Source organism: Lathyrus oleraceus, chromosome 7, assembly GCF_024323335.1.
Source record: "Lathyrus oleraceus cultivar Zhongwan6 chromosome 7, CAAS_Psat_ZW6_1.0, whole genome shotgun sequence".
NCBI lineage: Eukaryota > Viridiplantae > Streptophyta > Magnoliopsida > Fabales > Fabaceae > Lathyrus > Lathyrus oleraceus.
In genome coordinates this window covers 452,359-476,036 of record NC_066585.1, presented here as the reverse complement: position 1 = coordinate 476,036, position 23,678 = coordinate 452,359, and positions in this window count along the sequence as shown.

Here is a 23,678-nt window from a genome sequence, read left to right as displayed (position 1 = left end):
TTTTTTTTTGTATTTTTGAAAATGGATTCAACAAAAATGTTTTTCAAAATATTATAAGTTTTTCTAAATTTGTTTTTTATAAATTAAAATATTGAATTGTTCATTCTATAACATAAATATTATGCTTCTGTCATGGAAGCCATAACAGAACAGTAAGAAATGCTTCTGTTATGGAAGCCATTGAAGAACAGTAAGAAATGCTTAAAGTGAAGAGGAAGAAGATAAAGAGCAGAACTGTATTTTGTTATGCATTGAATGGGGATTACAATAATTATATAGTTGGAAGAGATTGTAACTAACTGCATAACAGAAAGCATAACAAACTGAATGGAAAATGTAACTAACTATAAAACTACTTTAACTGTTTTTGTTTTCTTCATCTATTAGCCCCCCACAAGTTGAACCTTGGTAGATGTTGATCAAGTTCAACTTGGCTTTGAGGAAATGAAATGGTTTGGGTAGGAGAGGTTTAGTGAAGAAATCAGCAAGTTGGTTGTTGGATGACACGGGAATAAGTTTCAATATGCCTGTTGAAAATTTTTCGCGTACAATGTGGCAATCAATGTCAAGATTTTTCGTACGTTCATGGAAAACAGGGTTAGCAGCTATGTGGAGTGCGCTTTGACTGTCACAAAAGAGAACTGGGACTTGAGAGCATGCAATGTTCATGTCACGAAGCAAGTACAAAAGCCATTGGAGTTCACACGCGGCTGCAGCTAAAGCACGATACTCTGCCTCTGAAGAGGAACGAGAGACAGTGGTTTGTTTCTTTGTTCTCCATGAAATAAGGGAGCTGCCCAAATAGAAACATGATTCGGAAACGGATTTACGTGTGTCTACACAACCATCCTAGTCAGCATCTGAAAAACCTGTTACTTGTAGTGGTGAACTTCGTGGGATAAAAAAGCCTTGGCCTGGACATTGTTTGAGATATCGCAAAACTCTGCAAGCAGCAGTATAATGTTGAGTAGAAGGTTTGGAAAGATATTGACTGAGTTGTTGTGTGATAAACGTGATATCTGGGCGAGTAGTATTGAGGTAGATTAGTCTGCCAATGAGTCGTCTATAAGATGGAATATCGTGATAAGCAGGGCTATCATCTTGGCAAAGCTTAAGTGATGGATCAGATGGTGTGCTTGCTGGTTTGGAGCCAATAAAACCTGAATCCTTGAGAAGATCAAGACAGTATTTTCTTTGGAAAATGGAGATACCACGTTTTGAGTGAGCTACTTCTAAACCCAAAAAGTATTTGAGGATGCCCAAGTCCTTGATCTTGAAGAGCTGATGAAGAATATCTTTCATAGTTTGAAACTCTTGTAGAGAGTTACCTGCTAAAATAACATCATCAACATAAACAAGTAAAATGGTAAAGGTGGATGATGTTTGTTTAACAAACAATGAGTGATCAAAAGGTGCTTGAGAGTAGCCATGAGTAGTGAGGACTGAAGTCAATTTTTCAAACCATTGTCTGCTTGCCTGCTTTAGTCCATAAAGGGACTTAATGAGTTTGCAGACCTGGTTAGGTTTAGAACTTTGGACACCTGGTGGGATCAGCATGTAAACATCTTCATTCAGATCACCATGAAGAAATGCGTTATTGACATCGAGTTGGTGAAGATTCCAGTTATGGATTGAAGCTAAAGCTAGAACCAATCGAACTGTGGTGAGCTTTGCAACAGGTGAGAAAGTATCTAAGTAATCAAGTCCTTCAATCTGGTTGTATCCTTTAGCAACAAGACGAGCTTTAAACCTTTCTATGGTTCCATCAGATTTATGCTTGATCTTGTAAACCCAACGACAACCAATAGGTTTAACATGGGGTGGAAGATCCACAATTTTCCAAGTTCCAGTTTGCTCAAGTGCAATAAGTTCAACTTTCATGGCTTGATTCCAACATTCAAATTTGCTAGCCTCGGAGTATGTTTTAGGTTCATGATTAGTAGTAAGGGAAAGGGTGAAACGATAATGAGTAGGAGACAAGTTATGATATGAAATGAAATTGGAAAGAGAGTTAGGATTACTTGAAGATGATTGGCATTGTGGGTCAGTGAAGGTTGTACCGGCATAATCTTTCAAAAATAATGGTAATGTTCTAACTCTTGTAAAGGCACGAGTGAAGTGTTGTGTATTAGAGGTGGGTGGATTAGAATTGGCCAGGGAGCTGGAAGGTGGATTTGAGTTAGTTGTGGTGGGTGTGGATAAAGTTGTGGTAGCTGGAAGGTTTAGTTGGTTAATGGGAGAATCATTTTGAGCAGAATGATGTATGTCATGACAGAGGTTTGGATTGGGAACTGAAGTGCTATAATATTCCCAAGGAGGTGTGGTAGATGAAGATTGTTTTTGGTAAGGTAAGATCTGTTCATGGTAAGTGACATTTGTTGAAATAAAAATGTTGAATGAATTTAGATCAAGTAGAATAGAGCCTTTATATCCAACATCATATCCAAGGAACAATGATTTTCTAGCTCTTGTATCTAATTTAGTTCTTTGATTGGACAAGGTAGATGCATAACACAAAGATCCAAAAACTTTAAGTTGGTTAATGTCTGGTGGTTTATTATGCAGTATGTGATAAGGGGATTGGTTATTGAGTAGAGGAGTTTTAACTCTATTTATGATGAAGGCTCCATAGCTAATAGCATAGGACCAGTAGGATTTAGGTAAATTTGAATGGTACAGTAAGGCTCTACCTACATTAAGCAAGTGTTGATGCTTCCTTTCAACTCTTGCATTTTGTTGACGGGACTCCACACATGATCTTTGATGGATAATGCCCTTTGAGGCATAGAATTGAGTTAAGAGAAATTCAGGTCCGTTGTCAGACCTGATGAACTTAGGACATGTATGGAACTGATTTTCTATGAGAGCAACAAATTGTTGAACATGTGCAGAAACTTCAGATTTGTTTTTAAGCAGTATGATCCAAGTAAATCTACTGTGATCATTAACTGCTGTCAAAAAATATTTGTGATGATGGATAGAATTTGTGGAGATAGGACCCCAGATATCAAAATGCAACAATTCAAAATTTTGAGAAGCTTTAGAATGACTCAAAGTGTAAGGTAGTTTCTTATGTCTAGCATAGTGACACACATCACATACAACTTTACTGTCATTGAAAATATCAGGATACATTTGAGCCATTTTGGAAAGTCTATCATGTGATAAATGGCCCAATCTAAAATGCCACAAAGCTTGTTTAGGGATCATTTTACAATTATTGAGAATTGAGGTTTCTACATGAGGTTTGGATGAGGAAATACTTGAAATACTGGTTTCTGCAGGAATGAAATCCAGATCTGTTCTGAGTCTGTACAACCCTTCCACTTGATTAGCCGAACCAATCATCTTCTTCGTTTTCACATCCTGAATAAAACAATCATTAGCAGAAAAAATGAATTTGCAATTAGTGGACTGACAGAGTTTGGAAACAGACACAAGGTTTAAGGAAAAATCAGGTGTGTATAACACATTATTAATCTGCAAGTGAGGGGAAAATTGGATTGTTCCTGCATGTTTAGCTATAACAACAGATCCATTAGGTAGACAAACACGGATAGGCTGGATTTTATGGTAACAACTAAACAATTTAAGTTATGAGCAAACATGATCATTGGCACCAGAATCTAAAATCCAAAAATCAGGTTTTATGTAAGTGGAGCATGAAACTGTAGAAACAAAAAGTTTACCTGAATTCTCATTTGGTGTATGACTAAAATGAGTGGAAATATGGTTGGCACTTGGATTTGGGGTAGGGTTGGAAGGCAGCATATTTGTTTGTTGTAACAAACCAATGAATTGGGAATACTGTTCTTGAGTGATGCTGACACTTGGATTATTGAGAGAACCTTCTGTTCCAGTGTTCATCAGATTGTGTGTATCAGCAGCATTAGAAGCATTTGCTGATGTTTGCTTTTTGGTAAAATTGAGAGGAAATCCATGTTTGCGATAACACACATCAATTGTATGGCCACTCCTGTGACAAAAAGTGCATATTCTACCATCTTTCTTATTGTTAGATGCTCCACCATAACAGTTGGAAGATTTACCAGCAAACTTCCTTGAATCGTATGCATTAACAAGTCTATTTGCTTCATCAATAGCTGAATTAGAATCAGGTTGACTCAACACAAAAATATTGTTACTCTCTTCTTGAACAACCATAGAATATACTTTGTTGATTGATGGTAGAGGATCAAGTAACAAAACGTGAGTTTTGATAACAAATTTATTTTCATTCAATCCTGTTAAGAATTGTATAATCTGATCTTCAAGACGAAATTCTCGAGCACTACGCATAGCATCACATCTGCATTGTTGAGCACAAGTACATCTAGGGATTGGTCTATGAGAGTTCAATTCTTCCCATAAACCACAAAGCTCAGTGAAATAATCAAGAACAGATTTGTTTCCTTGTTTGAGATTGTTAATCTCAGCACGCAAATTAGACACGCGAATTCTATCAGTTTTAGCAAATCTTTCTTTGAGATCAATCCAAACGTCAAGAGCATTTTCCAAGAAAATAATGGTTTGTGCGATAGCAGGACTTACAAAGTTGATAATCCATGAATGAACAAGGCAATTGCATCGTTCCCACGCAGATCGATTAAGATCGTTGATACTTGGAACGCGAATGGATCCGTTGATGAACGCAAGCTTGTTCTTAGCTCCAAGAGCTCTTTCCATGGATCTTGACCACGAGATGTAATTCGAATCGTTCAATTGAGGTTGAATACTGACAGAATTGGGACCTTCGCTAGGATGAACATAGTAAACCGAATCAACATCACAATTTGTGATTCGATTTGCGGTAGGATCAATACGCGGAGGCATGCTGAAATCAAAAGAAGGATCATCGCACAAGTAGAAGCTTAAAGTGAACGGTGCGGAAGTGTGGAAAGAGGATCGAAGACGATGATACCATATTATGCTTCTGTCATGGAAGCCATAACAGAACAGTAAGAAATGCTTCTGTTATGGAAGCTATTGAAGAATAGTAAGAAATGCTTAAAGTGAAGAGGAAGAAGATAAAGAGCAGAACTGTATTCTGTTATGCATTGAATGAGGATTACAACAATTATATAGTTGGAAGAGATTGTAACTAACTGCATAATAGAAAGCATAACAAACTGAATGGAAAATGTAACTAACTGTAAAACTACTTTAACTGTTTTTGTTTTCTTCATCTATTAATAAATAAACATTATTGAAGATCAAAACATTGTCAAAATCACAATTATTTTTAAAAAGTTGTATCTTAAAAATGATTTTTATGAAAAGCTATTTGAAATAGCTTTAAAATTAAGTGATTTTTTGAAAATTTGATATTCAAAAAAAGTTTCAATAAAATGATGAAATACCTAAAATAACATTTTAAGAATAACTATTCAAACCAAATTTTCATTTAAAGCTTTTATAAAAAGTTTCTTTGTAAATTTTGTTTACTCTAAAATATGTAACACTATAAAAATCATTTTTAAAAAAAGTCAAAACAAACGGGCCCAAGATTCGTCAAACACAATTCACTGCATTATATGTCAGCACACCGGGCAACCAATCGAATATAGTGTAGCTAAGCGACTCAATCCCATTCAGTTACTCTTAGAGCGGATACGTTATAATATGTAACTTTTTACTTACTCCATTTTAAAATGACCCATTTTAATAAATAAAATTTATTTTAAAATAATTGACATTTTCACTTTTAAATTTAGAAATAATTATTATTTTTCAATTATAGTTATTATTCTTTACATCACTTTCAATGTATTAATATGATTAATTTAATAAAAGTGTAATATAATATCATTGTAGTTTTTAGTCTATATGTAAAAACCTTAAACAACATTCATGGTAAAATGTAGATAGTAGATCACAAAAACAAAATATAGTTGTTTAAGAGCAAGAAGAAATAACTTTGGCTAAGCAACCCTTGTCTAGTAAATAGTTTTCATATTGAAATATTTTATTAAATTTTAGTTCAGAGGTTATAATTTCTGAAGTCACTTTGAAATAATAATGCCTAAAGATTATTGTTAAGAGTCTTACGTCCAACAGAATAATGTGAATGTGAGACTAAATATTTAGAATAAGGAAATGAATTATGGATAATTAGATAGTGAAAAACTAAAGATTATTGTTAAGAGTCTTACGTCCAATAGAACAATGTGAGATTAAACATTTAGAATAAGAAAATGAATTATGGATAATTAGATAGTGAAAAACTGATAGTAGGTGGTCTATTAAATCTTAAACTAGATTCTTGATGTATATGATTGGGCTTAACTAACCCTATAAAATTGGTTTGTAGCTGAAAGGTTCATCCCATTTATAAACATACATTCAATATATAGTCTCATGTGAAACTCTTAGCGCACTCTCTCACGTCCAAGACAAGACATTTGAAGCGTGAAAATAAATGATGAGGCTCAATCAACATAAACATGATAGCAGCCGACTCATCATATCTTAAATCTTGTTTTTCATATTATGTTAATGTTAAGAAATATGATTGAGTCTAACTCAATCTTATAAAATCAATTTAAAAATTGGTTTATAGAATGAAGATTGCCCCACTTATAATAATATGTTTCGATTGTATATTATCAAATGTGAAATTTTTAACTAATAAAAATATATATTTGTACACTTTTTAAAAATAATAGTTAAATGTATTAGTTATATATTCACTAATATACCTTTAGTTAATAGTCATCTCCTCATTAACTGTGATGTGGGTATGACGATGGTTGTTGTTGCTGTTCAACAAATCATTCTTGTTTGTATCTTTTGTCGCTATGAAGATGTTTTATGTGGGTGCATGAGTTCGATTTCATATTTCCACTCTTTCCACATCTTGTGTGCAGGGTCACTCAATCACTCTCATCCGTTAAAAACAAGTGACATAAAAATTATTTTTTTAATAATTGGGACTGAATAGAATATTTTCAGGGGAGGGGCTAGCATTAAATTTTTAAATTGAAGGATGATATTTTGATAGTGTAAAAATATTTAATAAAGATATATTATTTGATATATAATATAAATAATTTAAAATTTTCAATTTGATTTGGCGGAATACACAGTCGTCATTGATTGATAATATAAAATAACTTTATACTCTTAACTCTTTTCTTTTTTAAAAATTAACATTGTTAAAAATCCACCACAATTTATGGAAAATTTTAATCAATCTTGATGAACAAGATTGTTATCACTCACACAATAACAATAAAAAGAGAAGAACAATTTAGAAAGAAAAGAAATAACGATGAAGGAGAAGAGGAATTTTCTACAGAGTTTCTCTATGTCCACAACCTGTGAAAAAATTTCTTATTCACTTTGCAATTGCAAAATACCGTGGATACAATGTTACGAATACAACATTCACTTCATTACAATAATAAGAGTTACTCCCTCTATTTATAGACTTGGGTTAGCTTGCCACCCTAAGCCAAATCTCAAAACTATAAAAGGCAAAAATAGTTAACATTACTAAAATAGGCCTAAGTCGAAATCATGTGTGAAGCAACATACTTCAACACACTAATACAACTCAAGACACTAGGCGATTCGGCACTTCCTTGCTTCAGTCGAACAACCTACTTCGACACAAGGAATTATAATTCAACACACCACATAATGCATTGTGTCTAAGCTATATACATTCATCATAACTCTTAGTCTTCTGAACACTTCGACCTGCACTCTATTCGTCCTGATGTCTACAATCTGATTCTCAGTTCTGCAGTGTTCCACATTCATCTTCCCATCTGATACCTGCTCTCAAAGATAATGGAACCTCATTTCGATGTGCTTGCTTCGATCATGTGCTATCGGATTCTTCGGCAGATTGATAGTTGACATGTTGTCGATCTTCATGGTAATTGCTCCATGACTCTTCGTTGTTATCTCTTCGACTAGATTCACCATCCACATTGTTTGACATGCACAAAGGGAAGCAACTATGTATTCTGCTTCGCACGACGATAATGTCACTACTGGATCCTTTCTCGAACTCCAAGCAACTGGTGTAAGTTTAAGGAGTGCCTTAGAAGGGGGGTGAATGAGGCACTTAGACGATTTTCTGGATTTTTTACGATTTATTGATTTTTACTTTCTTGAGATGCTTATGTGATGAAAAGAGGTAAAGTGCGGAAAGTAAAGAACACCACGATGTATAATGGTTCCCCTCACAGATCGAGAGTACTCCACTCCCCTTTCAACACGAAAGAGAATTCACTATAACGTTAGATTCCTAGACAAGACACCTTAAGGCCTTTCTATCTAATTCTAACACACCAAGAACAATCCTCTTGGATTTACAATGTTTAAAGTCCAATGGAGACTCAAATTCTCACAAAAGGACCTCTTGCGTCCACACACCGGATAGCAAGGATAAAACCTTACAAACTTATTCTTAACAATCCTAAAAATAAGTTGTAATCAAGAGATACAATTCTGAATTTTTGTAGAAGATGAAATAGTTGAAAATTTGAAGTATATCAATTTATCAATTGATCTTCTCCTTTGTAACACTTAATTCTCACAATAATTATACAAGTGTTCTTTGTATGGAATGAAACTATGATGCTTAAAAAGAAGGTTTATACAAGGTTTCACTCTTAAGAAAATTTGGAAGAACACTTACAAAAATGTTTGAAAGAATATGAGTAATTGATTTAAAAAATTTGCAAGGAGGTGAATTTGAAATCTGAAAAAAATTATGTATATATGTTGTCTAAACACCTCCTCAAATGGATGCAATTACCCAAAGGATGTCATGGTTCATGGTAAAGAAAATAGAAAAGTTTCCATGAAGAGATGCACTGATTTTTGCCTCTGGTTCAGTGGTAATCGATTACCTTAATATGGGTAATAGGTTACTTGCCTCAAACGTACAAAAATATTTGAATTTTTCACAGAGTAATCGATTACCTTAAAATGGATAATCGATTACTTTATCCCAGATTTGAAAAATAGCTTAAAAAATGAAGTGTTATGATTTTTTTGATGCATAAAATTACTTCCAATGATTATGGCATGAAGGAGACATGTTTTGAACACTTGTATAATCATCTAGAGGTCAAGTGTTATACCTATTCATTTGAAATATGAATCTTCATGAGTTTCATCGAGACTTGATCATTTAGTTGAAAACTTCCTTCATGAGCTTGAATCTTGATCAATCCTTTTTGTTAATCAATCTTAGACTTGTAGAGAAGTTTGTCATCATCAAAACATTTGAGAAGTCATGTCTTCACAATCTCCACCTTTTTGATGATGACAACCCAAAAAAATGAAAGTTCTATCCAAGCATGTTTCTCTAGCAAATGCTCCCCCTTAATTGATGCTCCCTCTTAATTTATGATTTAAGGAGTCTTTTGAAATCTGCATTTTGTTAGAGAGAAACAGAAAACAAAGAAATAACACAATAACAATCAACACAATAATAATCTCTTCTCCCCCTTTGTCATTAACAAAAAGGGTGAAATAAGTAACAATATGCAAACAACATACACCAAGCACCACATAACACAAGAATGAAACAAAAGATAATACAAACATAATATAAACCAAACTTAGTACGGAATGGAAAGACGGATAAAACATAAAAAGCCAACGGACTTAGCATAGTCTTAAAAGAAACTAGAAATGTACTAACTTAAAACCATAAACTAGTGAATAGCAAAAAAAACAAGAAAAAAACACTTAAGACCAAAAGTACTCTTTATGACAAAAAAATCCACGTATGTTTAAAATTTTTAAAAAATAATTCTGGAAGAAACAGTGGTAATCGATTACTCTAAAAAGGGTAATCGGTTACATAGATGAAAAACGCGTGAGGAAGGCAAAAACAGGCAGGGTAATTGATTGCCCAATTTGGAGTAACCGATTACTCTAAGAAAAAAATGAAAAAACAGTAGCTTTGCACAACCCAAAATATGAAGGATTTTCAAAAATTTTAAGTTTGACAAGGTAATATACATACTAATGCAATTTTGAGTGAAATTTTTTTTATCAAAAAATTAAATTTACCTAATATAAAATCAACAAAAGGCAAAAATTTCATATACACATTTTAAAGAGAAATTTCACAAAAACAAAAAATTAAAAACTTGTGTACCTTGACCTCATTATAATGTATAGTGAATAATTATGGAAGATTTATATATCACCTTCATCCAAAATGCCAAGTTCTCTTCGAATCTTATAAAATGGTTCTTTTGCGAGTGGTTTTGTGAAAATGTCCACTAGTTGATTATGAGTATCGACAAAGGTAACTTCGACATTGCCTTTAAGCACATGATCACGAAGGAAGTGGTGTCGAATGTCTATGTGTTTGGTCCTTAAGTGCATGACAGGATTCTTTGTAATATTAATCGCACTTGTGTTGTCGCATCAGAGTGGTATGCATCCAAGATCGATTCCATAGTCACTTAATTGTTGCTTTAGCCAAAGATTATGTGCACAACAACTATCCGTTGCTATGTATTCTGCTTCAGCCGTACTAAGAGCAACACACGATTGTTTCTTACATGACTATGAGACTAATGCATTACCAAGGATGTGACATGTTCCACTAGTACTTTTTCTATCTGATTTATAAGCTGCATAATCCGCGTCAGAGTAACCAATTAACTTACAAATACTACTTTTAGGATACCATAAGCCAACGTTGGTTGTTCCTTTGAGATACTTCATGATTCTTTTGACCGCCGTGAGATGTGACTCCTTTGGATTTGCTTGGAAGCGAGCACATAAACACACGCTAAATATTATATCAGGACGGCTTGCTGTCAAATATAATAAAGAACCAATCATACCTCGATACTTCGTAATATCAATTGACACACCCGATTCGTCTTGATCAACATAGGTTCCGGAGCCCATTGGTGTTGACATTGCTTTACAACCATCCATTTCAAATCTCTTTAACAACTCTTTGCAATACTTCTTGAACACTTTGAATGCATCACTTTTCTGCACTAAAAAGAATGTCCAAATTTATCTAGAATAATCATCAACAATAACTAAAGCATATAAGTTACCTCTGAAGCTTCTTGTTCTTGATGGACCAAATAAGTCCATATGTAACAATTGTAGTGGCCTAGAAGTGGACACCACATTCTTGGATGTGAAAGTTGATTTGGTTTGCTTCCCCTTTTGACAAGCATCACAAAGTCTATCTTTGATGAATTTTATCTTTGGCAATCCAATGACAAGGTCATGTTTTACTAACTTATTCAAGTGCTCCATGTGAATGTGAGCAAGTGTCTTATGCCATAACCATGAGTCGTTGTTATTTTCCACAAGACACTTAACCTTCAAAGAAACATTATCAAGGGAAATCATGAAAATATTATTAATTCGCTTACCTATAAGCATTACCTCTTGTGTGACTTTGTCTTCAATTAAACATTCATCTTTTGTGAATCCTATTTTGAATCCTCTGTCACAAAGTTGGCTTATGCCTAAGAGGTTGCGCTTTAGTCCTTCGACATATAACACATCTTTGATGGATATGAAATTTGGTACACCTACTTTGCCTATGCCAAGAATTCTTCCTTTGTTGTTATCTCCATAAGTAACATAACCCTTGGCCTTAAGCATTAGATCTGAAAATTTGTGCACATCCCCAGTCATATGCTTGGAGCACCCACTATCCAAATACCAAAGATTTGATGTGGCCTTCAAGCATACCTACAAAACAAAATTAAGTTTTGTTAGGTACCCAAATTTTTTTGGGTCCTTCATAATTAGTACCTTTCTCAACCCATACATAATGCCCCTTTGCTACACTAAAGTTTCTAACATAGCAAGCATTAGGTGTATGGCCAATAATACCACAATAAAAACAAGTTGGTTCAAAATTGCTTTTATATCTAGGAACATAAGACTTTTTCTTTATAAACCTTTTCTTTTTAGGACGTTGATGCACAACTTTTGGCGTGTTGACTCTTTCTTTTGGAGATTGATCCTTAGGCCTAACAAAGATAGTTTTATTTGAACTTGGTTTAGAAAATTTGGAGTAACCAAGTCCACTTTTGTCATTTGAGTACCTTTGTTGGCTAAGAACCCCTTCCAAACCAATTTGTCCTTTTTCATACCTTTCAATGACTCTTTTAAGTTGGACAATTTGGAAAGAGAGAGACTCACACTTTATACATACAAAATTCTTCTTTTCACTAATCATCTTTTGTTTTTCATTTTCAAAATCTTTTTCAAAAATTTCAATCTTTTCTTCCAAGGAAGAAATTTGTTTCTTTTGAGATGATATAGTTTTATAAAGAATTTTGCATTCATTTAACAATTCATTAATTGCACCTTGTGCATCATCATTAAAAAGAGAAAAATCATTACTAACCTCTTCTTCATCATCGGAATGATGAGAAGCCATTAGCGCCAAGTTTGCACGTCCCTCGCTATCCAATCCGGATGAAGAACTAATTTTATTATCCTCCCATGCAACATATGCCTTTTTGTTCTTGAAATCCTTCTTGCTCTTGAATCCGCCTTTCTTTGAAAGTTTAGGACATTCCAGCTTTATGTGGCCTTACTTTCCAGATTCGTAGCATGTTATATCTTGCGTAGATGTGGTGGTCTCTTTTTTCCTGAAATGTCTATTCTTTTTAGCGTTAAAGGATTTATCATTTTTGTTAAAGAACTTACCAAGCCTTTTAACAAGGAGCATGAAATTCTCATCTTCCTCCAATGCATCATCATCTTTATCTTCTTTTGAGTCTACCTTCAAGGCAATTCCTTTAGATTTCTTTTCTTAACTTTCATGTTTCTCAAGCCTACCAAGTTCTAACTCATGTTCTTGAAGTTTGCCAAAGAGTGATGCGGACGTCATTGTTGAAAGACTTTTCTTTTCGGAGATAGTCGTCACCTTCGGTTTCCATTCTCGAGTCAATGATCTTAGTACTTTAAGATTGAGATCATCATTTGTAAATGTTTTTCCGAGAGCAATCAAGTGGTTAGTCAAGTGAACAAATCTCTTTTGCAGCGCCATGATGGATTCTCCGGGCAACATTCTAAACATCTCATATTCTTGACTTAATGTATTCAACCTTGATCTCTTTACTTCGGCGGTGCCTTCATGTGTCTCCACTAAGGTGTCCCATATTTGTTTCGCCGATTTGCATTGAGATATGCGGAAGAACTCGTCCATGCTTAAAGCACTTTGAAGAATCTTTAATGCTTTCTTTTCATTTAAGATTTTTTTGTTATCATCTTCATCATACAAACTCTTTATATTTGGAGTATCAATGCCATTGACCACACTCATAGGATTATGCGGACCATCTTCAACGGCTTCCCATATGCCTTCTCCTTGAGCCTCTAGATGTGCCTTCATGCGGATCTTCCAAAAATCAAAATATTCTCCAGAGAAAAGTGGTGGTTTGTTACTACTTCCACCGTCTTTGAAAACCTGATTCGTGCCTGCGGATGCCATGCGGATCTTTTAGGAACAAGTTACCTATAACCTACTCTGATACCAATTGTAAGTTTAAGGAGTGCCTTAGAGGGGGGGTGAATGAGGCACTTAGACGATTTTCTGGATTTTTTACGATTTATTGATTTTTACTTTCTTGAGATGCTTATGTGATGAAAAGCGGTAAAGTGTGGAAAGTAAAGAACACTACGATGTATAGTGGTTCCCCTCACAGATCGAGAGTACTCCACTCCCCTTTCAACACGAAAGAGAATTCACTATAATGTTAGATTCCTAGACAAGACATCTTAAGGCCTTTCTATCTAATTCTAACACACCAAAAACAATCCTCTTGGATTTACAATGTTTAAAGTCCAATGGAGACTCAAATTCTCACAAAAGGACCTCTTGCATCCACACACCGAATAACAAGGATAAAACCTTACAAACTTATTCTTAACAATCCTAAAAATAAGTTGTAATCAAGAGATACAATTCTGAATTTTTGTAGAAGATGAAATAGTTGAAAATTTGAAGTATATCAATTTATCAATTGATCTTCTCCTTTGTAACACTTAATTCTCACAATAATTATAAAAGTGTTCTTTGTATGGAATGAAACTATGATGCTTAAAAAGAAGGTTTATGCAAGGTTTCACTCAAGAAAATTTGGAAGAACACTTAAAAAAATGTTTGAAAGAATATGAGTAATTGATTTGAAATTTTTGAAAGGAGATGAATTTGAAAACTGAAAAAATGATGTATATATGTTGTCTAAACACCTCCTCAAATGGATGCAATTACCCAAAGGAAGCCATGGTTCATGGTAAAGAAAATAGAAAAGTTTCCATGAAGAGATGCACCGATTTTTGCCTTTGGTTCAGTGGTAATCGATTACCTTAATATGGGTAATAGGTTACTTGCCTCCAACATGCAAAAATATTTGAATTTTTCACAGAGTAATCGATTACCTTAAAATGTGTAGCGGGGTATTCGTTACCATTAGAGATATTGACTAAATCCAAGGTAAACCATACAAGTTGAGTCGCCACCGCACTTCTATTTATCCAAAGGAATGGTTAGAAAGCGAACAAAAACCTAAAAGTTTTATCGAATCAAAAACTAGTAAAAATGTCAGAGATCTGGGTAAGGGGGTTGGTTATGCAATGGGAAGGTTTTAAGCATCTAAAACATCCTAGGTACTCCTAGGGAGCCCTTTTCATAAGTGTTGTTCTAGTCTAAAGGGTGTAGGTCTATCTAAAGTACTATTTACTAAAACGAAGGTTAAAAGAAAATGACTCGCAAGGATGCCGCATCCACTGCCTACGTATCTCATCTGAGTATGAGAATCAGAGTCTTCGTAGCTCGGCTACCTATGGGTTAAAGAGAAGTGTGCTCGGTAAGACGTCGCGTCTTATGCCTACTGTAGCGGTGTATTCGTCGCTATATGATCTATCGATTAAATCATAAGCAAGGGATACAATGAAATTTCGAGTCGCCACCGCACTTTTATTTATCCAAAGGACTGGCTAAAAAGCGAACAAAAGCCTAAGAAGTTTTACACGTAGAAAACTAATAAAAAGATCAGAGAGTCTGGGTAAGGGGTAAATTACGCAATGGGAAGGTGTTAGGCACCCACTACGTCCTAGGTACTCCTAGGGAGCCCTTTTCACATTTGTTGTATTAAATTGTTATTTGTTATGACATAAACATTGTGCAAACATGATTGGGATGATGAGAAAAGAATATACAAGTTAATTATTTTTGTGTTATTGGGTTTGAACGGATGAACCCGCTGCCTACGTACCTTCCATCAAAGGTAAGGATCAAAACGCCGTAGTTCGGCTAAAAGATTTCCAAAAGTTGGTGGATTCAATTTTAAACAATAGCACTGAGGCTTTTCATTATCAATGGGAGAAAACTCGACCAAGACCAACATACACCATGCGAGGATAGCTTCGACGTACTAGAGGGGTTAGCCCTGTTTTCAGTACGGAAGTCTTACTGTCGACTCACTAAGGATAGGCAAGATTTACATCAACCACAATGATAATTGAAGCCTATGGCTAATGCATGAAAAGATTAACAATGGACAAAGCCAAAACAAGTGAATGAGTGAAGTTAATTGATTGTGATTATGAAAATGGAGTCAAAGTATGATTAAGATTGATTCAAAAGAAGTGTTATGAAATGGAGTTTGAAAAAAGTCAAGGACTTGGGGTCCAGGTTTTTAGTTTGAAAACATGAAGATGTTTGCACAATATCTATCTCAAGTTTGAAGTCGAAGTGTGAAAAGGTTTAGGACATAATGAGGATGAATGGATGGAGATGGATTGTAAAACTTCTTAGAAGGTTCACTTCTTGAAATCATATAGAGGATGATTCAAGTGTGTCCTTTGGAATAGCAATGGATAATAACAAACAAACAAGAAAGAAAGCAAAAGCGGATATCGGATGCCAATCACTGGGCTTATACCAATCTCCTAAAATAAAACTGGATATCAGATGCCACTCAATGGTCTTACACTAATCTCCTCAAAGCAAAAGAAATAAAAGGCGGATATCGGATACCAATAGATGGATTTACACCAGTCTCCTAAAACAGAAATGGATATCAGAGGCCACTCAATGGACTTATACTAATCTCCTAAAACAAAAAGAAACTTGGATACCGGATGCCAATCTGTCTGGGCTTACACCAATATCCAACATATGATCATAGGAAAGCAAATGCCAACTTGCAGGGACTTACAGTTGCATCCTCACATAAACAAAGAAAAGCAAACATGGATGTCAGATGCCAATCTGTCTGGGCTTACTCTAACCTCCACAGTATGGTCCTAGGAATACAAATGCCAACTTGTAGGGACTTACAGTTGTATCCTCACATACAAACAAACAAAGCAACATGTGATCATAGGAAAGCAAATGCCAACTTGCAGGGACTTACAATTGCATCCTCACATAAAATCAAATGCATCAAGCAAAGATAAGATGAGTGGCCAAGGTGATGGTCTTATACTCACTTCCATATCATAAGAGCAATGGCCAATGAAATGGACTTACAATTGTCCTCAATGGGTAAGCAACAATGATAATGTCACAAAGACAAATGAGATGATTATGCATTGTGTCGCATCCTGCAAAAAATCAACCGGCGAGCCTAAAAATAAAAACACACAGAGCCGCCACTAAACGTTATTTATCCCAAGATAGGGAAAGGAAACGCTCAGAGAAACCTGGAAAGACATGGTCTCGCGACCAGAGAGAAAAGGTTCGGGAGTCGGTTACGCAAGGGGAAGGTATTAGCACCCCTCACGTCCGTCGTACTCGACGGGATCCACGTCCTAGAATAAAGAATAGGTTGCTAAAACATCACACACACACGGGGAACGCAGGTGGGGTTAGGAGGAACGAGCTCGATAAGGTATCGCACCTTATGCCTACATATCTTGTCTGGAACAAGAATCAGAGCCACTGTAGTTCGGCTTACGCACGTCAAACAACACAAAACAACAAAAACAAACAAGGGTGGCAAACATGGAGCCCGACAACCACTGGATGGAATTACGTCGGCATCCGAACCAAAACACACTCACAAGGGCAAACGTGGAGCCCGACAGCCAATCACTGGGCTTACGTCGGCATCCGAACCCAAACATACAATCAGATAACAAGTAAACACACACAAAAAAGAAAAAGGTTGCCCGGAGTGGTCTCGCACGACCACCTGCCTACATACCTCGTCTGGAACGAGGATCAGGGCGATGTAGTTCCCCTGAAAGGGACTAAATTGCTAACCAGAAACCGGGGAAAGACACACAACTAGGGAGCTGAGACTCGAGCCTAATGTTGTCATGCATCGTTAACCCTAAGTTCGGTTTTCTATCCTACTTGCATAAGCAACTAACCTAACCAGGAAAGAAGCTAGCACACAAGCATACAAGTATATCAAATGAGAACAGGCATCTCAAACAACACATGTCAATCAGATATCCACATAACACGCACTATAGCCAAACAAGGGGCTCAATCAATCAGGTTTGACTGCCTAAGCAATCGTCTGTACAGGCCGTGTTTGCTCTTAACCTTGCCATTACGAGGCCAAGGTGAAGCAGATGATGGGATGAAGTGAGGATGAGACCTCACAGCTCTTATCCCTAACCAGGGAGAGCTGACAAATGAGCATGGGTCCAGAATAGGGGAACCCTTCTATACTCGATGACTCTGACACAATGTGCACTGCACGGGATCTTGGGCTTGGATCTCAATGCTACAACCATGTAATGGGAGCAAGGAGAAGACTCAACTGAATAGTGGGGGACAGGTTGCTTGTCCCTACCTTCCACCAATTGCCTTACTTGAAGGACTTTACCTGCTTGGGCTTAAAAATAAACATACACAAGCATTGCCTCTTAAGGAGGACTTCAGACAATTTGCCCGGCCCGGTAACAGCCGGGTCTCCAGACTACATGAAGTAAGAAGGTTATACCTCAAATGCAAGTTGCTTAAGCAAAGCAAAGCAATAGTTCACAAGGAACTGAGCAACTAAAGTACCTGGAAACAATCAAACTCAGTCAGTATTCAATCAGACAAATTGTACAGCAAACAATCAAACAGTTTAAACAATACAACACAAAGCAAGTCCAAGGCTTAAGCCCAAGCTCCAACACCTACAAAACAAGGTTATGTTAGTGTACAAACATCCACAACATCAATTAAAATCAACTTGTATCATTCTCCATGTACATTATGCTTTTGATCCTGAAAAACCAAGCAAATATTAGTAACTAGACCACTAGGCCAAGCCTAGGGTCCCAAAGCAAGAAAAAAGTTAAAACAGCAAGGTATCCACCATCCAACATCAAATTAACATCAAACAAGAGCAAACATCCTTGGTCTCATGTTTATATCATCCATCAAGTTCAATTCATGCACAAAACAATCCATATTGGTTCAAATGAAGCACCAAATATACAAACAGAAGTATTGCATTCAAAGCCATGCCAAAACACATCAAAAAAATCTCAAATTAAATACACCTAAACAGGGGTCAATCAAGGTCTACCATGTCAAATTTGAGCTCAATTGGGCAAATGGAACTATGTCAATGAAAATCAACAAAAACAGACACAATCTCATGCTTCAATTCACACCATCAATGCACACATCCAATTCAAAAATTCATATCTCATTGAAAACAAAAAAGAAATGGATGAGACCAAAACAGGGAGGTCACACAATGTGTCTAGTTCATGCATATCAAATTTCATGGCCATACAATACAATATGAGGATTTCCCAATCAATCTACCAACATGTATCACATGAGCTTGCAATTTCAACAACCAGAAATGAAAAATCAAGATTAAATTGAAAATACAGTGAAAAATCCTACAAAAATTCATCAAGCATCCTAACATGTCAACAAGTCATCATGCAAAATTTCATTCAATTCTAACATGCATAGGTTATCCAATTAAATTCAACAAGTTGACATCAAGAGGTGTGACACAAATTGTCACACCTAAGTTCCAGAATTTGCTGCTCTCTGACCAGGTATCAAAAATTCATGAAATTTACATATAAATAATCCTCAATGAGTCAAGAACCACCACAAAAATTTTCAGCCATTTATCTTATGATATGAGTATTTCATGATCAAATTACAAACATGTATCAAAATGTGACATACATTAGAAAAGCCTATGCCAAATAAAATATTTGCCAAGCACAACTTTGACCAATAGGTCAAAAAAATCCTACACAAGTCAACAAAGTCAAGGAAAAAATCTCCATATTTTTAGGATTTTTTTGCTATTTTTTATGAATTTTTAAAGGTGCTAATGATTAATTAAGATTTAAGCAAATTAATTAAAACTGCACAGTGGCAGTATTGTAAATAAAACAGGCGCGGGAGGGAAACCTCCAGTTTGAATTTTCAAATGCTTTTTCGGATCAAACTGCGCTTCAGCTCATCTTCTTCATAAATATTTTCCAGAAATTCCAAAACATGAAGAACACGAAATGTTTACAGAAATGGACATGGCTATATCCGTTGAACTCGTCTTTCCACATACAATCCGAATATGCAATCTATTTATCCTAATTGTTCCTCTATCACACGAATCGTGCAACCTAGGGTTTACTACCAAAACTTCGAATCCAGATTCCATGAGCTATAATCCACCATTCCTAAAACTAATCATACCACTGAACTCCACATGAAAGGAACTTTAAAACGCACATAAGCTACACATAAATCGTGAGATTCGAAAAGTTGCGAAACCTGGAATGGCAGCGCGAGAATCGGACGAGTTCGTGTGTTTTGACCTTCAACAGCTCGACTAGAAGCTCCAGGAAGATGAAGGATACGCTCAAGTACAATTGATGTTGCTCCTATTGCATGTAATCGTGATTCACCATTGGAGGAACTCGAAAATGCAGCTGCGATTTCATACTCCTCTCCCTCCAAATCATCAAAACAGCTTGAGAGGATGATTATGTGGATTCAAACCAAAAGGAATTTCGAACTTTGGTGTAGAATTGATGAAGAACTTTGAGATTGAAGATGTTGAGTTCTTGAGCAATCTTGAGAGAATGAAGAAATTTCAGATCCAATCTTGGTAATTGTGAGAGTCTGTTATGATTATGAAGTGTTTTAGAATTTATATGGATGCTTAATCCTCCACTAATCCACTTAATTAACCAAATTAGCATGTTAAGTGAAATTGGTTATTTTGCAAATAAGGGCAAAAATGTAATTTCCATGTACAGCTCATTGCCAGCTGTTTTGACAGCTCATGCAAACTCCAAATATCATATGTGAACTGTAGAAACTTGTTTCATGCTCATTGGTTGCTCCATTCTCAAATTCACCATGTGTATGCATTTGGTCCATTTTTGTCATTTCCATTTTTCAAGACAAAATCCAAATTAAAAGCCTTATGCATGAAATGAAAATTCAAACACATTCTAAATGCCATTCCTGAGGTGTTAGAAAAAGTCCCATTCAAAAATTCCAATTATTTTGACATTTGGACAATTTTGCCCCTGGTCCAATTCAGCTGTCCAGTTGAAAAGTGACTTTTTGCCTTGGCCATTTTTGGGAAAATCCAATGATGCACCCTCAAAGTACATGTCAAATGGAGTTTGTGCATATAAAGAACTTGCAATTTGGACAAAGTATGTGGTAGTTATGGCCTCCTGATTACGGGTCTTTTCTGAAATTCACTGAGCCATATCTTGCAAACCGTACATTGGATTTTCAAGTTCTTGGACTTTTTGGAAAGGTGAGAGCAAGATCTACAACTGTCATGTTGAACAATTTTTCATTTGAAGCTTCCTTGGACTTCTGTTTTTGAGGTCAAAAACTTTCCATTTTTGGAAACTTCAGTTACCAGTCACCTGCTATTTTTGGCAGTTTTTGTCCTGACTTGATTTTCTTCATTTTTAAGCCTTGCCATGTCATTCAACACTTGTTCCAACATGAATGAAGTGTGTCTAACTCATTTCCACCTCCAAATTCACCAGATCATGTACAGTTGACCACAGTTGACTTTTCATCTGATAGATGAATCTGGCAATGCATAGATCAAACTGAGCCCCAATCTTCAACTGAAATGGCTCAAGGGTGAAACTCTAGCCTCAATAAGCACCATATAATCACAAAATGAACCTCATAACCATCAGAAACCTCATCTCCTGATTATGCCCTGATTGGCCCAATGCAACTGATTAGGGTTGACCAGTGGTCAAAACCCAAATCTCAAGGAATCTTCTTCAATCTTCTGATGACATCCAAACATGATGATGATGATGCATCAATTCAATCAACATGAAGACCAATACCCTTGGAGAATCATGAAACCCTAATTCACAGCCCAATCCTCAGATGGCCATGATCAGTCAATAAACCCTAGGCTTGCACCTTTGAACTTCCTCATCTCCTGATCAAGACTTGGGAAGATGGCTTGCACTATGTAACCACATGCTATGCAATATGAGATGCCTAATGCCCTAAAATTATATGCAAAATATGTTAATGTTAGTCCCAAGAGAGGAGGGCAAATTTTGAGGTGTTACAGCTGCCCCTATTCAATCCACTGTGAACCTGTCGATACGAAATAGCCTCGGCTTTCGGATGATCAGGATGAAGAGTGATTGAATACCAAGAACAGACGAACAATTTGCACTCTGATGGGATAATAATTAACGCCTGTCAGCATCGGCGAAGAAACAAACTTCGAAAAACGTCGACCTGGATACCAAAGTAAATGGTAACACAGGGATAACCATGGCTTGAACACCACTCATCCACTCGGGATTCTCATTCTTTTTTTGCTTTTCTTGAACCCCGAAAATTTTCTCTTCTTCTACCTGGTCCGAAAACCACTTCGGTCTGAACTCCGAAAAACTGGCCTGAATACCATAAGTGCTTCAACCTGATAGTCGGAAACTTCACTAATCACCACTCTAAGGGCAACACGTCAGAGGGTACACCTTCAACCAGACACTGACTGATGACTGGGAAGAAACTCGACGTTTACTGAACATCGGACGATGATGTTTACTGACACCAAAAAAAGCTCGACCAGACATTAACCAATGACCGGGAGGAAACTCGATGTTTACAGGCACCGAACAATGATGTTGACATGACATCAAACAATGATGCGGACAGACATCAAACAATGATGCGGACAGACATCAAACAATGATGCGGACAGACATCAAACAATGATGCGGACAGACATCAAACAATGATGCGGACAGACATCAAACAATGATGCAGACAGACATCAAACAATGATGCGGACAGACATCAAACAATGATGCGGACAGACATCAAACAATGATGCGGACAGACATCAAACAATGATGCGGACAGACATCGAACAATGATGCGGACAGACATCAAACAATGATGCGGACAGACATCAAACAATGATGCGGACAGACATCAAACAATGATGCAGACAGACATCAAACAATGATGCGGACAGACATCAAACAATGATGCGGACAGACATCAAACAATGATGCGGACAGACATCAATCAATGATGCGGACAGACATCAAACAATGATGCGGACAGACATCAAACAATGATGCGGACAGACATCAAACAATGATGCGGACAGACATCAAACAATGATGCGGACAGACATCAAACAATGATGCGGACAGACATCAAACAATGATGCGGACAGACATCAAACAATGATGCGGACAGACATCAAACAATGATGCGGACAGACATCAAACAATGATCGACCAAACACTTACTGATGTCTGGGAAGAAACGGTGGTTCCAAACTCACAATGCTGAACTCCTCGGAGCATCGTCTTCGCTGTCAGACAAAACCAAACCTCAAGCGGTAATCACGGCTTGAATCGCGCTGATCGCGTAACGTCTTCTGACTGTATCCCCATCTCTGTCCGACGGGAACATTTCCTCCAATATCGCACTACTGGGGAACATTGCTGATCTGACGTTGTGATGCTAATCTCCTCAGAGTAACATCTTCACCTTTGGTGAACCCCAAATCTTCAAGCGGTAACCACGGCTCGAGACTAGCTGAACGCATCACCTTTCCATCTCTGCCCGACGGAAGAAATCTTCTCCAGTATAGTACTACTGGGAAACCACCTTTGATCAAATCATGAGGCTATACTACTCGGAGTAACACCTTCATCTTCTGGCAAAACACCTCTCAAACGGTAACCACAGTCTGAGACTAGCTGATGTTTGCAATGATGCATGATTGATTTTCTCTGCGTAATGCTCCATAATTATGGAAATGCTACGCGATTTATTATTTTTTCTATGCAATATGCAATGCTTATTCTACATGATGAATGCATAAAAATATCCCCCTCAAGGGAATTTTCTGGGGAAAACGAGACTCTCTGCTGAGGAACTCGCCACTGCTCCGATTTCCACCCTGCCGGGGATAGCACTGCTGCTAGGAAATAGACAACCCTTGCTGGGGATACAGATCCTTTGCACCCAACCCTCTCGAGGACATGCTGGGGAATACCTCCTTTGCACCCCACCCTCTCGAGGACATGCTGGGGATACAGATCCTTCACTGCACTCTGTGGGAATACCACAGTCTTTGACTTGCTGGGGATATAGATCCCAACTCTGCTTTGGGAACCCTCACAGATACTCCCGCTGGGGAAAAGAGCAATCTTCAACCTGCTGGGGGAATACCATCCAGACCCTGCTAGGGGAA